Genomic DNA, 15,208 nt, shown 5'->3' on the forward strand with positions numbered 1-15,208 from the left:
AGAACCTATTTTGACGTTAAAAACCGCAAAAATATTATAGAAAGTTAAGACATTATCGTGGTTAAAGTAGGAGTAAATTATATTATTAAGATTAAAAGTTTTAAGGTTAGGATTTTCAGGGTTTTAATTAAAGTTGTAAAATTAAAGATTTAACACAGGACTAAAATCTCATCTCGAGCATACTAATCGTGAGAGAAATATTGCCACAATATGCTTTTGTTCGACATATCAGTACAAATGTAAATAACATATATTCCGATAGAAAACTTCACACAGCGATATTTCCTTTCTTGATGAGAATAAATAATGAATTGTTCTCAAAAGAGGTGAGACGAGCGAATACTCTTTGTACCCGCTTGACGTGTGTACATTTTTTTCATCGTACGCTAGGGGAGGGGGGGATATTATCTCATGTTGTATCCTTGAAAGATAGCCGAGACTTAGGATTACAAGAGTACGACGCTCCGCCTCGGAGAACTCAAGTCACACTGTTTCTCTCTCGTTGCTTTCCCTTCTCATCAGACCTCGACCTTTTCGCGTGATAAGCTATCGTCGGAAGAGTTTCCGGATAAAAGGTACATTTTACGACGGATTACGCAGTTTATGACTTTCTTCGACGTTTTTGCCGCGCCCGCGTGTTCATCTCCCGTCTCCGTCATCATCCTGGTCGTCGTCGTCCTTTGACCTCGCCGTCGCTGTCGCTTTACGATCGTACCCTCTCTCACGCGTTTCCCTTTATATTCCACTTTAGACTTAACGGTGACCAACCATTCTTACCGTGTTATCTTCTTTCTTCTTTGCAGTCACTTCGAGTACGATTACATCGCTGGCTCCTGATGGCGAGGACCGCTTCCGGCGATGGGGTCGAGGAAGTCGTCGAACGAGTGAGTAGAAAATATATCGAATGTTTCGCACGTGAGTGATTTATTTTCAAACCTGTTTATTACATTAACAAATCAGGGCGTTAAGTGTGACTTGTCGTATCTTGTATACATTTTCTTGTCTACGTGGTAGAAACGCAATGCGATAGCATTCTAAAATATTTCAAGCTGAAAACTTAAAAGCCCGTAGTCGGACATAACGTTCATAGAAATCTCCAGAAAACGTCATCTCTCCACACTGGTGCTGTAGCTTCGATAAGTCCTACGTATCATAAGATACGTGAAAGACAGAAGACGATATAAAGTAAAATCTCGCGATAACAACCTCCCTTCACCGCGCGCGGTAGAAAAATTTCGCCCACACCGGCCACGTTGTAAATGAAATATCCGCGATTTTCTCGCTCGGCCATCTCCACCACCATCGCCGGGTCGGCGGAGGTAACAGCCCGACTTTTGAATTAAAACGCCCATCGGGCGAGCTCCGTGCACGGGCGACTCGTCGCCGCCGACGCGCCCCCCCCATCCTATCGCTCAAACTCTCAGCGAAAGATATAAAAATTTAATTCCTCGCGGAGAGAATGACGTGCCGGCGGCGCCGCGAGCTTCTTTCAGAGATTCTTCCCCTTTTCTTCCCCCATACCTTTTCTTCCCGTTCTTTCCGGCGCGCGTAGGATCTCGCTATCATTCCCGTGTCCACCTATTTTTTAAACTCCCCCCTCGTCGGAGAAGTTTTTCCATTCTTCCAGTCGTTAGCGGGGCCGTTTACAAAAATTTAACGTCCCGCCCGAGCGCGATATCTCCGCAAATTTCGAGTGCAAAATGCGCGGTTACGTTGTTCCTCGTGTGCATACGGTAGCTTGAATAAATTTAGGGAGAGAATTTATCGTTGGCGCGAACGTTAGACGATAATGACTGTTGCATTACACGGAGCGCGTTTGTGCGTAATAGCGTGTTGAACATTTTACATGCCATTTACCGCGGCGCGTAGCTTCCGCGCTTTTAATTGATCCGTCTATCGCGATGTTTCTGTTACTTCCGGCCGTGTCTCGTTTTTGCAGCCGATAATTTAGCTGCCGGTCTTCATTCCTGCGTCGTGTACGCTCTTGACTTCTGCCGCGGAGTCGCGGTGGTAGTTCAACGCGCAGATAAGCCGCGCAGCAAAGAAGCCTTATGTACGTCGGCGAAGACTTCAGTGGCGTCGTTTATCTCGTCCGGTAACGCCTTGTAAATGCAATTAATAGCGTTATCGATCAAGGATCAGCGATAAGTCCGACGGTTACGCAACGGAGATGTGTGTTTCCATCGGAAGCTCCGTGTACACGACGCATAACTAACGAGTCCGTCTTTCTACATGCTTGAGTTGAATTTTTTTCATTGGTTGTAACGCGCGATAATTATGAAAAAAAAACGACGGGAAAAAAGAAGCGACAGAGGTGCGAATTTTCTCAGTCTCGAGGCATGTATCGACCGTTTCCTATATCTCTGTGTCCCTCTCTCTCTCGTAGAAGAGGAGGATGTTTTCTTCGAAAATAAAAGGCGAATCTTTTTTGCGGGAAATACTCAAAGACGCAAACGATACGTGGTGGAGTTTTATAGTTGGCGTCGCGACGCCCAGGTAGCCGGGATGAGGTGGCGGTCGTGAGGTTAATTCGCGGAGATTCGATTTTTAGGCGAAACGAGTCGAGGCTTTTCCACGGCGGAGAGCCTCGGGGAACGGTGAAAGATATCCCGGATGCGTTGCCCAACCTCCTCCCCCNTAACGCCGTCGGGGATGCCGGGGGCGTAGCTTTTCATCTTACTAAATCACCCGCCGACTCCCACCTACCCCGCTCTATACCGTCGACATCCGGTCGGTGTATTACCGTGCTCAGACCTAAACAAGAACCTCGCCCCCGCAGTTTGTCGCGCAGATGCTCGGAAATACGCACGGTACGTGCGTGCGTGTTACGCCTCGAAACGATCGAACGCGGCTCGATGGAGAAGCCGCGGAATTCGTCGGAGATGCCCTGCCGTTTGTTTCGCGATCGGCTCTCGTCGAACTTCGGGTGCGATTGACGCAGTTTGTCAAAAGTGACAGTCGCATTTTTCGAAAAGGATTGACGAAAAGGGAAGAAAAAAGGGAAGCGGCGCTGAAATCATTTTTCTCCGTGCCGTCGCAAAACGGGCGAGGCTTCGACGATACTGCATGCGGTTTCTCGTTCCGCAGTGATTTAGCAAATGATTAGTCGCGCGACGAGCGGTATAAATTTCGCGTTATTATTATATCGGCGCACCAATGGCTAAACTGCTTCGCAGTTTAATAGAAACCGTCGCGTTTATCGAGCGTGTTCCGTGAACGCTTCCGTGCGTATTCCAATATCGACGTTAGCGATTTGAATACATTGAAACGGGACGGGGCGGTATTTTTCGGATAAAAATTTCGTGCTTTCGTACTTTCCTTTGCCGGGTAATCCTATCGACCCGTGTAATCTGTTCCTCGTTGCGCGAGGGAAAAGGGGAGTTCGCCCGCCGACTAGTGACATCACTGGGCCATACATCAAATCGTTATCAGCGCCGGTTTCTCCCTCCTTCGTTCAGAGGGGTCGGACGTAGAGACAGTTCGGAAAGAGATGGAAAAAGGGGGAAGGAGATTGTGAAAAGATAGAAAGGGGAGAGGGAGGAGCGCGAGCGGAGCGAGAGAGAGAGAGAAAGAATGATGAACGAGGGAAAAGTGGAACGAGGGAAAAGATGAGGTACGAGAGGAAGAGATGGCCGCGGTGAGGGGCGGGTGAGCGGGGGAGAGAGAGAGAGAGAGAGAGAAGGAGGAAGGGAGGGAAACGAACAAATCAAGAGGTGTTTTTTTTATCGTCCTGCGAAACCGTGAAAGAATCAAGGAACGATTTTTTATCCTCGCGTCGCGGCGAGCCGACGAGTTTTGCACCGTAATGAATTCGACGCGCGAGAAACATCGTCGAGAGAAGGAAGACGAGCGCTAACCTCCAACTCGTCTTTCTTCTCGAGCCGTTGATACTCGTATACGAGAAACACGGTCTCGACACCGTAGGATCCCGCGGCAATCCTTCGGAAAATATTTCCGGGCGATCGGGGGCACCTTGCGCGCAGCGCGAGACTTCCAGGGGACAGGCGTCACAGTCGGGGGTATAATTTTATTGCGGGAGATCGAATCGGACGTCGTTGCATCCGCCCCACGGGTGTCAATCCTCTCCGGGGCGAAAGTCAGCAGGACGAGGAACGTAACGGTGTGGGTGAAGAGGAGTAACGTGGCAGGAAGAGTGAGGAAGAGAGAAGGGGGAACACAGAGCGAGAGAGCGGATGAAACGGAAGCCGAAGGAGGCGGGGGCGGTCGGTATCTGACGAGATAAGGGCGCAATCTCTGCCCCCGCCCTCCATGCCTCTCTCTACCTCTCTCTCGTCGTCGTCCTTGATCGCCCTCACTCTCTACATCTCTCGGTGCGAGAGAGAGAGAGAGAGAGAGAGGGATGGATGGAAGAGCTTTTCCGTAGAAGGGGTTGAGAGTGAGATAGCGAGGGAAGCAGGGGTGAAGAGACAGAAGGAGGGAGGGAGGGAGAGGGAGAGAGAGAGAGAGAATGGTTGCCAGGCAACGATGAGAGGGGCGACCAGCAGTATAGATCGCTATCCGGCCACCTCCTCAGGGGCGGGTTGCGTGGGTGGAAGAGGCAAAACCCCCCTTAGCAAGATGGCTTTATTACCCTCCGTCGAGGACTCGCCGATGTCGCTGCAGTAACTTGGTCCTCGCTCTAGGAAATGACGCCAGCGTTAGTGCTCCTTGTATACAGATTCTCTCACATATACACATACACACGCACGCTATGCATGCGTTGTATCCGCGTTCGTTGTTTCCGTGGCTTGGAATCCTCCGGTTAATCCGCTCGAACACGCGCTTTCCTTTCGTAACATCATGGCGTTAGGGGGAAAGATCTGGTCGTCGTTAAATATTGCTCCCAAGTTTGAGAGCCAAGGAAACGATACGCGACATTTCGAAGAAGATCGCGTGATTATAACTCGATGATAGCGCGTTTTTAACGGCGTTTCATCGAGGAATCGAGAAAATGACAACAGTCTCCATTGGAACGAACATGATCTATGCACGCGCAAGATGCTTCCCGAGTTTCGGCGGGGGTGTCGCGAAATTCTCCGTATCTTTCATAAATATCTCACCGGGGTTACAGATGGCAGTAAACAGACCGCCGTTTCCAGTAATAAATCGCGCGGCGCGCGTCCACCGTGCTGCGCCTCCTCTCGCGGAGTCCTGAATTTCATCTGCGAAATTTCGTTCCTAGCGAAACCTACTCGCCTCTCCTCACCTCTTTCCGTCGTTGTTATTACAAGCAGAAACAGTTTCGCGAGCGTCGTAGCTACGTCGAGCTACGGGAGCTGCAGACGCGGTTACAACTTTAATAACTACGCCCGACTTCGCAGCGAGTCGCGTCGAGTCGCGTCGCCAGGCATCGCGACGCTTTCTCACGGCGAATTCCGCCAAGGCGCGCACCAACTCTCTCGGCACAACACCGGAGATGGAACCCCAGACGTAATTTCCGGTTTCGACGCGGCAGTCGCGCGTTAGCCGAACCAAAAGACGATCGCTCAGCGAGCGAGATAGCCCGAGATAACTCGCTCCCTTGCGGCTTTCTCTCTTCTCTCTCGCCCTCTCTCCTCTCTCTATCTGACTCTCTCTCTCTCTCTCTGTCATTCACCCTCTCTGTCTGCCCTTTCTCGTATTTTCCTCTCATCCCTTTCCATCTCTATCCCTCTTCTCCCGGTCTATCTCTTTGTTTCTCCTTCCGCCCTCGCGAGCGCAAACATATCCACTGATTCTCCTCGAATAACGATCGACGAGTTTATGCAAGATGCACTTCGCCGCCGCTCAAGCATCGCTCGACGTTGCTCGGAGTATCCGGGTTGATCGGGGATCGCGATGGATTAGAGAGCTCCTTCGAAAAATTGAAATAATAACGCAAGAACTACTCGTCACGAAACTCTTGGCCTCGCGGCAATCGTAATACGGAAGACGCATAAATTTCAACGAGTCGCGTTTATCGCGTTGAAAGAGAGGAAGAAAGAGAAAGATATATTCGGATCCCACAGATCGCGTATTCGCGGTGATATCTCTTTGAAATGATCCCAAGGAATAGCTCGCGCGGGCGCGCTCGCGAGGGCAGTTTCACTTGAGGGATCTTTGAATCACCGGGCGCCGGTATCTCTCGCGGGAGGAGACGGAATGGATCGTCGGCCTAAATGGCCCCGTCGTGAATACGTTTTTACTGTTGAACATCCGCAGGGGCTTCGACGTATCACCGAGCGACTGCGGCCAACATCGCATCATGAATAATAAACGAAAGTATCCGTCGTGCATGATACACGACAACGGCGCCGCGAGTAGCTCTTAGCGCGTAAATCCTTCGACGTTATATCGGCTACCATTTATTACGGATAAATATGGCTGTGTAGAAATTTCTGCAGCGAAGATCTAAACTAGATCAGAACGCGAAGATAGCAGTGGGATTAGTCATACGTCCGTTGTGCGCGCGAAAGAGAAAGAGAGAGAGAGAGAGAGAGAAAACGAGAAATAGAGAAAGAGTTGTGTACGTGAGATACGGCAATATAATTCTTTCCGCGTGTGCGATATCGCAAACATATATTCGCGAGCGAGAATGTACCTCATTGTTTTCGATTGTATCGCGCGGTAACGTATGGCGGTAACTCAAAGTAGATATTTATTTCGCCGATCGGGCCTAACAAAGTTAGACCGGTTATTAATCTTCCTTAATGCGAGCCGCACGCACACGTAACGAAATAACGTTCGCACGAGAGAGAGGAGAGAGAGTGTACGTCTCCACGACGGTCCTGGGGGGAGAGAGGGGGGGAGAAAGGCAGTAAAAAATTCATCCCCGCGGCCACTTTGCGCGAGGCATTGTGGAATTTATCTTCCGCGGCTTCTGCGAGCTTCCGTCGCACGAGGCTCGCGAAATTCCCGTTTAGTGCGTTTCCCGCTCGTCGATCCCTCGCCTCGCGCAACAAAAGGGACGCGAGATAGAGGGCTCGTAAAAACAGGGACGGCGCCTTGCCGGAGTAGCTTCAGCTACTCCGGGAGATGTGTCGGCCATAGGCGAGTTCGAGCTGCGCTCGTAAAGCGCAGTTAAAGTTTTAAAGGGCAGTTAAATTCGGAGCGAGTTAAGGCAGGAGCATTATAACGGCGCGTGCCAAGTAGTAGGAGGGCGGTCGCCGCTAAGGGGTTGAAGCGGGAGATGATGGATGTTTAAATTTCGCACGTAACCCGTTCGCGCTTCGATAGAAAGATAGAGGGAGAGAGAGAGAGAGAGGGGCGTGTGAGCGCAAAATATACTCGCTCGAGGAACGCTCGGCCGATCGGTGGGCGGAGTGGGAAACTACTTTGATTTTCCCCGTCAAACTACCTTTCTTTTCTTCAATGAATTTTCGACACCGCGTGTGTGAGAAAGTATGATGAGATTGTCGACGTCGTTTCGTTCGTCGTATTTGCTCGGCGAGCCTCTCTCTTTCTCTCTCCATCTATCTCTGTTAATCTCTCGTTATGTCGTCTTGTTACGCGGACGTTATTGCGATTTTTTACGAGCCGCCGTAATCCTGTTACGACGCAGTTATCGCTACTTCGCCGCGTGTTTCTCTCGTCGCCCTTCCGGAAATCGAGCATCTCCAGGGAGAGCGACTCGTCGAGTTCGACGCGCCCGCTGCCGTTCGCAACGTCTCGGTGCGACGGGGAATAACGCGACGACGGAAACGTCGTCGATCCGTCGAGCTGTGAGAAGAGACATCGGACGGATAAAAAACATCTCGACGGATGTCCTTTCCCGTCGACGTTCTCCAAAAGTACTCTTTCGTTCTCTCTCTACTTCTCTCTTTCTCTCTCTCTCTCTCCTGTCACCCGCGCGCACACCCGCTCCCCATTGTCTCGCGCGAGCGTGAGCGAACTCGGCCATCGACAGAATTCTCATGGGTATCGAGTACGTGCACGATGTTACAGTTGTCACTGTCATAGCCGATTGGACCATTGAAATGGTAAAGAGGGGGCTCCCGGACAAGCGTCCCGCAGCTTCGGACAGGCACGCCCGCTGCCACACGCGGATCTGTGCTGTCGCGCCGCATCGCGCGGAAGTAAACCCCGCGACACGTCTTGCGTCACGTATCTATTTTTTTTCTCATTCTGCCATGACAACCCGCGCGCACCCGCTCTCCTTCGATTGTCACGCCTGCCGGCGCGCACAATGCGCGTTAAGAAGCTTTGTGCACAGCCGGTTCTCGCATTTACGCGCGCTCTCTTACACGATGCGATGCGCGTTACGTCGCGCCGGCTGGAATTTAAAATGTTGCGGCATTATCGAATTTACGGTTACGCGAGTCGACGGTGCGCGTTGCGGCGGTGCGTTGAATCGATATTTTAAAACGGGAGGTGAAGGATCCGAGCACGCGTGTTCACCGCCGTTCGGAAATCGCGATTTTGACCGATCGTCGTCGAACCGCCCTCTCTTTCGTCCCCCTTTTTTGCGGAACATATTGTCGTCGTCGTGAAACGACTCGTATACTTGGAATATTTCACACGCGTCGCGCAGACTCCCCCGTGACCGGTCATCGGTCTCCCCTGTAAAATTTTTAAACTCCGGAAGGGTTGCCGCCCAGCTTGAGTTACTTATTTATTAACCCATCAATTTGTTAGAGTCACATTGTGCGCCTGTCACGCTTCCTATCGCTCTTTCTCCCGCGTAACACGCGTTCGACATCGAAATTTCCAAGTAAGAGTTTTACCGCTTTACACAAGTAAGAGTTTTACCGCTTTACACACGGAAAAAAAGAAAAGATTAATTTCAGTAGCTAAATTAATCGTAACATACCTGAAACTTTGGCAGCGTAAGCGATTTTAATTGTTGCAGTAGCAAACTCTTACGTTGAAGCAGAAAACGTATTTATCGTAAATTTACGATAAATTTCTAAAAATTTATTATACTTCCAGATTAATTTCTAACAATGCAACGTGCCACTCTAGTGATCTCTAAAGGAGCCGTGTATCCGGGAAGCGTCCTTAATCTTGTCTGATCTAACGTATCTTATTATATATCGATACTTTTCATCTCACCGATGATCCGTACGAAGGAGGAGCCTTGTACTTCATTGTCTCCGCTGCTTGTACACGCGCGCACTTACGGCAAAACGATGGACGTGCCTGTTCATTATCTACTTAATGGAGCGAGAATGAAGTCGGAGCGATGCTCACTTCCCATGTCGGCGAACAAAAAGAAAACGATCTCGTCACCGCGCAGAGGGGTGGTATTACTCCGTCGCACCCGTATACACATAACGCCATGAACCACCGGCGTTATACAAATAGAGAGCACGCGAGTCTGTCCGCGATGGCACCCGCCGAGTGACCTTCGTCGATTAATCGCGGTCGTGCCAATCGAACTGTGAGTGTCAACAAACGCGCGCGCGCGTCGTGACGCACGCGGTCTTCGTTGCGCGACCGCAAAGAGGGTGAATAGTACTCGGCGGTTTTCGAGCGTGAACACCAGAGTTCAGAAAATGTAATCCGCGATTCGACTCATTGATGAGCATTCCAGTTGCCTATTTCAGCGAACGGACAGGCGGATAACGGATAAACGTTTGGCTGCGATATTTTCGCCCGTGCCGAACTCCAGCAAGCGCGCCGTTTGCGAGTAGGCCCCGCTTTGTGAGCGCGAATGAACTCTTACGGCGCGTGTGAGTGCGCATTTAATTAAGACCGGGTGCGCCAAGACGGACGCCGATCCCTCCGCGCTCGTTCCTGCGTTAAGAGGCTCGCTCGCAGAAGATACGCGTGATGGAGCACGGACTGAGTGCCATCGCCCTCTTATATAAAAATCCAACGTACGTTAGCGCGCGCGCGAGAGAGAGAGAGAGAGAGATTACACGGAGAAATTGAAAATCGCCAAGTCGAAGGGCGATAAGAGCACGACGAGACATTAGATGTCGTCTCGGGGTTGAAGTCGTTTTTAGTAGAGCGGAATAAATCTCGACGTTCGAGAAATATCGCGATAAGGGAGCAAACTGCCGGGTCATCGAATGAAGGGAATCGACACGCGCTGGAATAATCTTAGGGGATGCGTCGAGTTACATTATACAAATTCCACGCGCAGAGAGAGAGAGAGAGAGAGAAGGATATGACTCCCCCGCGTAAGTCCCGTGGGGTAAACTACGGTCGACGACGACGCCCGGTGGGTGTGTTTGTTTTATGTCGGCAGATCAAATGGGCTTTACGGAATTCGGTACTGCTCCCCGTGCTATTAGAGCCGACCTAACACTCCGTTCCCAGGGTATTTACGCGACGCCGCGGTCTAATACGTCTAATGATCTTCTCTTACGCGAGTGTGCGCGTTACATGCCGATAATTCATGCCACGATGATCACGGCGCGAACAGCGCCGTTTTTCTACCTTTTCGCCCCGTCTACCGGAAATTAATATTTTCGTCCGACAATACACGTCGCAGCGTTAACGTCAAGATTGTGTTCAGATCGCATCGTGCGATGTACCTCGATATCCTCTCTCTCTCCCTCTTTCTCTCTTCTCTTCTTTCTCACTCGCTAATGCAATTTGCATCCCATTACGGGCGCGCTCTCGCGAAATCAAGACTGCCTCCTAATTATTCCTTCTTCCCTCCTGGCGGAAGCGCGTTTATCCATTACAATAATAACCGCGTGTGTTATGATCGTACAACCTGCCATTAACGACGCGACGTGAGAGTACGTGTTCGACGATTCGATCGGCGGCGATCTCCGCTCGTTGTCTTGGCTTTTCGGCGATCGATTCGACGGGCGGACGGATGTACGGACGCACCGCGAATTTAATCGCCAAACAAATTAGCCCCAGTCATCGGTCGATGTCGAGCGAGAGGTGCAGCAGGTGATACGCAGCGTCTCCTGAATATCCAATAAACTCGGCTGACGCGCGCGCGGACCAGGTATGCGACAGCAAAGGTGCATCCACAAAAATCGGCCTGGCCTCGCTCGTTACGGAGAAGCCGACGCATTCTCTTCGTACATAACGCGAATAAAATCAACATGTAATTCAATTCGATACGTGTATTTTGAAGTATTCGACAATTCAGTGCGCCCGAATGATACGTCAGAGCCAATAAACAAACGTAATAATTATGAAACAAACGTTTCATAATTATTACGTTGCATTCATAATTCTTAAAATTTTGCACTCAAACAATACAACTGAATGTCAAACATCATTTTGTTTGAATAAAAAAGTTGTTTCATTAAAGTAAACCATGTTGTTTGATAGAAAAAACATTATTTAGACGAAATATGTATATATATACGATATTATATTTTACATATAATATTTGATATATGATATTTAGTTTTCAATAAAAAAAATTTATTTCATTATATGTAGTCTCACTAAAACAAAGATGTTCTTTAATATCTTTGTAATATAGTTTTCTAACATAGCATTACTTTTTTTCAAATAATTTATTGTCTGTGGTAACCATTGTAACGTTTGGATGAAATACAAAAGAAATATGTTATTTGACGTTAAAATATTTACCTTGTGAGAAGCAATCCTGTTTGTCGAATCAAACGTTTATTTATTTGCTCCATTTCAAAAGACAAATTTGTTTCAATTAAAGAAATCTTATTAAATCCAAAGAAATCCTCTTTATGTATATTACAACTATGACTGCTAATATTTCGCTATAATTATAAATGAAACGTTTCGAGTGTGCGTGAAAGTCAGAAAAGCGAGAGGTTGGAATCGGTTCTTCCTCGGTCCCGCGCGAGAATTTATTTATTGCGAAATTGTTCACGCGAGTCGCGAACGTTATTTCGATTCCGCGGGCGATCGACTCGTTACTACGACGACGTCCGTCCGGCGCGTAAGCTTGCATCGACCATGCGTCTTGTTCGTTTTTTCTCTTTATGCCGGAAACAGATGGGCGCGCGAGCCCGAGATCATTAGGAGGAGATTAGAGGTCCGGAGCCAATTAAAATTTTCGTGCCGGCCAACCGACGGCTCTCTCTCTCTCTCTCTCTCTCCTTCTCTCTTCCTTTCTCTCTCTCTCTCTCTCTCTCTCCTTCCCTCTCGCGCCCGAGTACCCGTGTACGTGCGTATCGTACCGTGCGCGCGTGTAAGTACGTTAACGTAATTACGGGATTGCCGTGAGGACGACACCGTCGATCACGTACGATAGTATCGATGTCGCTAGCGCGAGGAATTACGATTTGCCCCGCGCTCTCCGAAGCGGAAACACTCGACTTTCGTGCCCCTCGAACACCACCTCGTGTCCCTTCGTGCGTATCTGTCGCTATACACTCAGAAATTAATGCGAGTGCGCGCGATCGTAAGGAGGATCAAATTGTTAATATTTTTCCCGTTTCTCTCATCCCTCATATATCACTTCGACTTTGCGCTCGACTTGTACACCTTTGCGAACTGCCGATATATCGGCAAATCAAATTTCACACGCAGCCCAAACATTATACCAAGCTGGATTATCGTTGGGGTTATCGCTCTAACTCTCGGTATACCATCAGGGCCCGTAAAATTCAATTTTAGTTGCTGAGTTTTTCTACTTTTCAGCTGTTCCGATTATTTAAAAAAAAATTATATTTTGTGACTTTTGCTTCTTTTTAGAGATTTTCCAAGGAATCAAAATAAATTTACTTGTTTTCTTTTTAATGGAATGAAATTCATTGTTATGCCGTTACTGTGTAGTACGGTATATCGAAGATTAAAGGAAACTTTGGTTTCGCGGACAATTGTTTCTCGAAGCACCCTGCTTATTGATTAATGACTCGCGGTGCGAAGACTGACCGAAGCAATCGTCACTGTTTTGAAGGCGCGTCCGTGGCAGAACGGGGAGGGGGGCCACTTGTGAAGGCTCGGGCGACGTTAAAAGGGCGCTTAACTCGGGGCTCGGTGGGATGCTGGTTATTTAATCTTTAATCCCAACACACTCGAGGGTGACTCCGTCACCGATACCCCGGATTTGCGTGGCGTCAGTGCCCACCCCATGAAATCATTTTCAGGGGTTGTTCCGCGCGCGCCGCGACCCCTGATCGATTCCGGGACGAAGCCCCCTACACTCGCCACCCTTTGTCTACCCCGATTCCATCGTGTCGTCAGAGAATCATCTCGATATCATCTCTTCGCGAGGCATCTCTGCTGCCAAACAGCGCCAATAACTTATATACAGTGAGATTAGCAACAACAATCATTTATTAACGGGAAGCAAAATAACGGGAAGCACACAATGCAGCATGGAAATGAAGCAGAGCGAAAATTTATTTCGTTTAATTGCTATGTACATTATATATTCATTTCGATTAATTATCATATTATTAGATCGCCGCGATATGTCGACGTTTGCACGTCCACCGGTTCTCACGCGCTCGTTTATCTTCCGTCGCGGGATTCTACGTAATCTAAATAACCGATTAAGTTGAAATTAATGCGACAGATTCGGAAAAAAAGCCGATATCTGCCGATCGAGCGGAACAGGCCCGCCCGAGTGATTAATCTGATGTAGTTGTTACGCGCGTACGAGCGTCCGCTAGCGTACTGTACGAGCGAGGCGAGAGCCCGTGTTCCTCGCCACCGCAATTCTCGGCATCTAAACGTGCGACTTAACGGATCTCTCGCGGCCAGCGGCGTATTCGTCTGCGAATCGCGTCTGCGAATTGCTATACGGAGGAAGAAAGGCGCGATTGGCCTTGAGGGGCCGAAGTTGCATAGCCAAATAACAGCTTGCGCCGAACGGTTCTGTGGGATGTTATTAAAGCGTGAGTTGCGACTCGCGAATGACACGGAGCTAAGATTTACGAGCACGCTCTCTCTGTCTCTCTCTCTCTCTCTCTCTCTCTCTCTCTCTCTCTCTCTCTCTTTCTCTCTATGTGATTAGTTCTCTCTTCCCGCGGAAGATTTATGCTCGCGTTAGACTCACGTTTGCATCTCGTTGGCGTGTGCCTATCGGTTGGTTTTCCAGCGAGGGAAGAGCAATGTCGGTACGTACATTTCGGGGCCGATCGTCTTGCGCCGAATAAGCAGCTCGTTAGGAATTCTGATAAGAGAAATCGCGTGCGTGCCAACACACACGCACGTGATTATGCGAATCTGTTAATTAAGGGTCGCGCGTTCGCGCTACGTTACGCGGTTAACGACTTTGTGTATATTTGAGGAACGAGATAGCCATCGCGAATGCATAAACTATGAAAACGACGATGAAAATGGAGAGTTCTATATGTGTGATTATTGTAATTTCGAAAGCGCGCGCTCTCGCTCTTCCCACGTGCAGGAACTTTTCGCCCGACGCGCGGTAATCCGAGTTCGTTAATTGGTCGCTGACGCAACCGGCGCGCCGTCAGACGCACGTGAGAAAATGAAAGTGATTTTTCTCTTCTGTTTCTTTTGCTTTTTACGTACAATCGGTCATTATGAATCACCTGCGGCTTCTGTTTTTTCTGCGATCTACGCCGCCCCGACGATCTGCTCCCATCTCGATCCGTCTGAAACTCTTCGATTGTCGTTCGATCGTTATCGAGACTCCATCTTGTTACTATTGTGGATAAAGAGATTTTTTATATCGCAGCTGGTATTAGAAAATATTCGGTATTTCCATAATGAAATAATTCCATAGTCAGGAAAATTTTTATATTAAGCACTATTACAATGTTGACGATAATAATAATAATAATATTCATATTCCTACTGCTACATTTCGTTAGGACAACAAAAATGCGATCGGTGTTGAAAAATTTAATTTATTTTATTAAGTATACAGGAAAGGAAAATCTTCTATTTCTTTCATAAAAAAAAAAATATGAATACCGGAAAATATTATATTTGACTTATAGAGACGATATAATAAAAGAAATATAAGATACGAAAAATGATCAACTGTATAATTCATAAAATTGACCATTTACATTCTTTCTCTCAGTGCGACTGCGCGCGGATATTCCCGGCTAATTTTCCTCCATGTTTCGCACTTCCTCCGGATTCAGATTTTCGGAATCGTTCTTCGCGTCGGCGTGGAGTGCCTCGCGCGATTTCGAAGGCGGCGTCGCGCCGGATCAATACGCCTACAGGATAATAAGTATAATCGGACGTCTGATGGCTCGCGTAACGAAAGACGGGTAACATATTGTCCTGTTAGGGAGGGGATTCCGTGTCAGAGGACTCGTACGCCTAACCGGGGGGAGGGCGAGAGTCGGTCCCGTTTCTTCAGCGGCGGGACCCCCCATGGGAACATTTCACACCGGTAACCGCCGCGAGTCCCTCGCCCCACCCA

Source organism: Dinoponera quadriceps, unplaced genomic scaffold (genome assembly GCF_001313825.1).
Source record: "Dinoponera quadriceps isolate SergipeBrazil2010 unplaced genomic scaffold, ASM131382v1 scaffold1270, whole genome shotgun sequence".
NCBI lineage: Eukaryota > Metazoa > Arthropoda > Insecta > Hymenoptera > Formicidae > Dinoponera > Dinoponera quadriceps.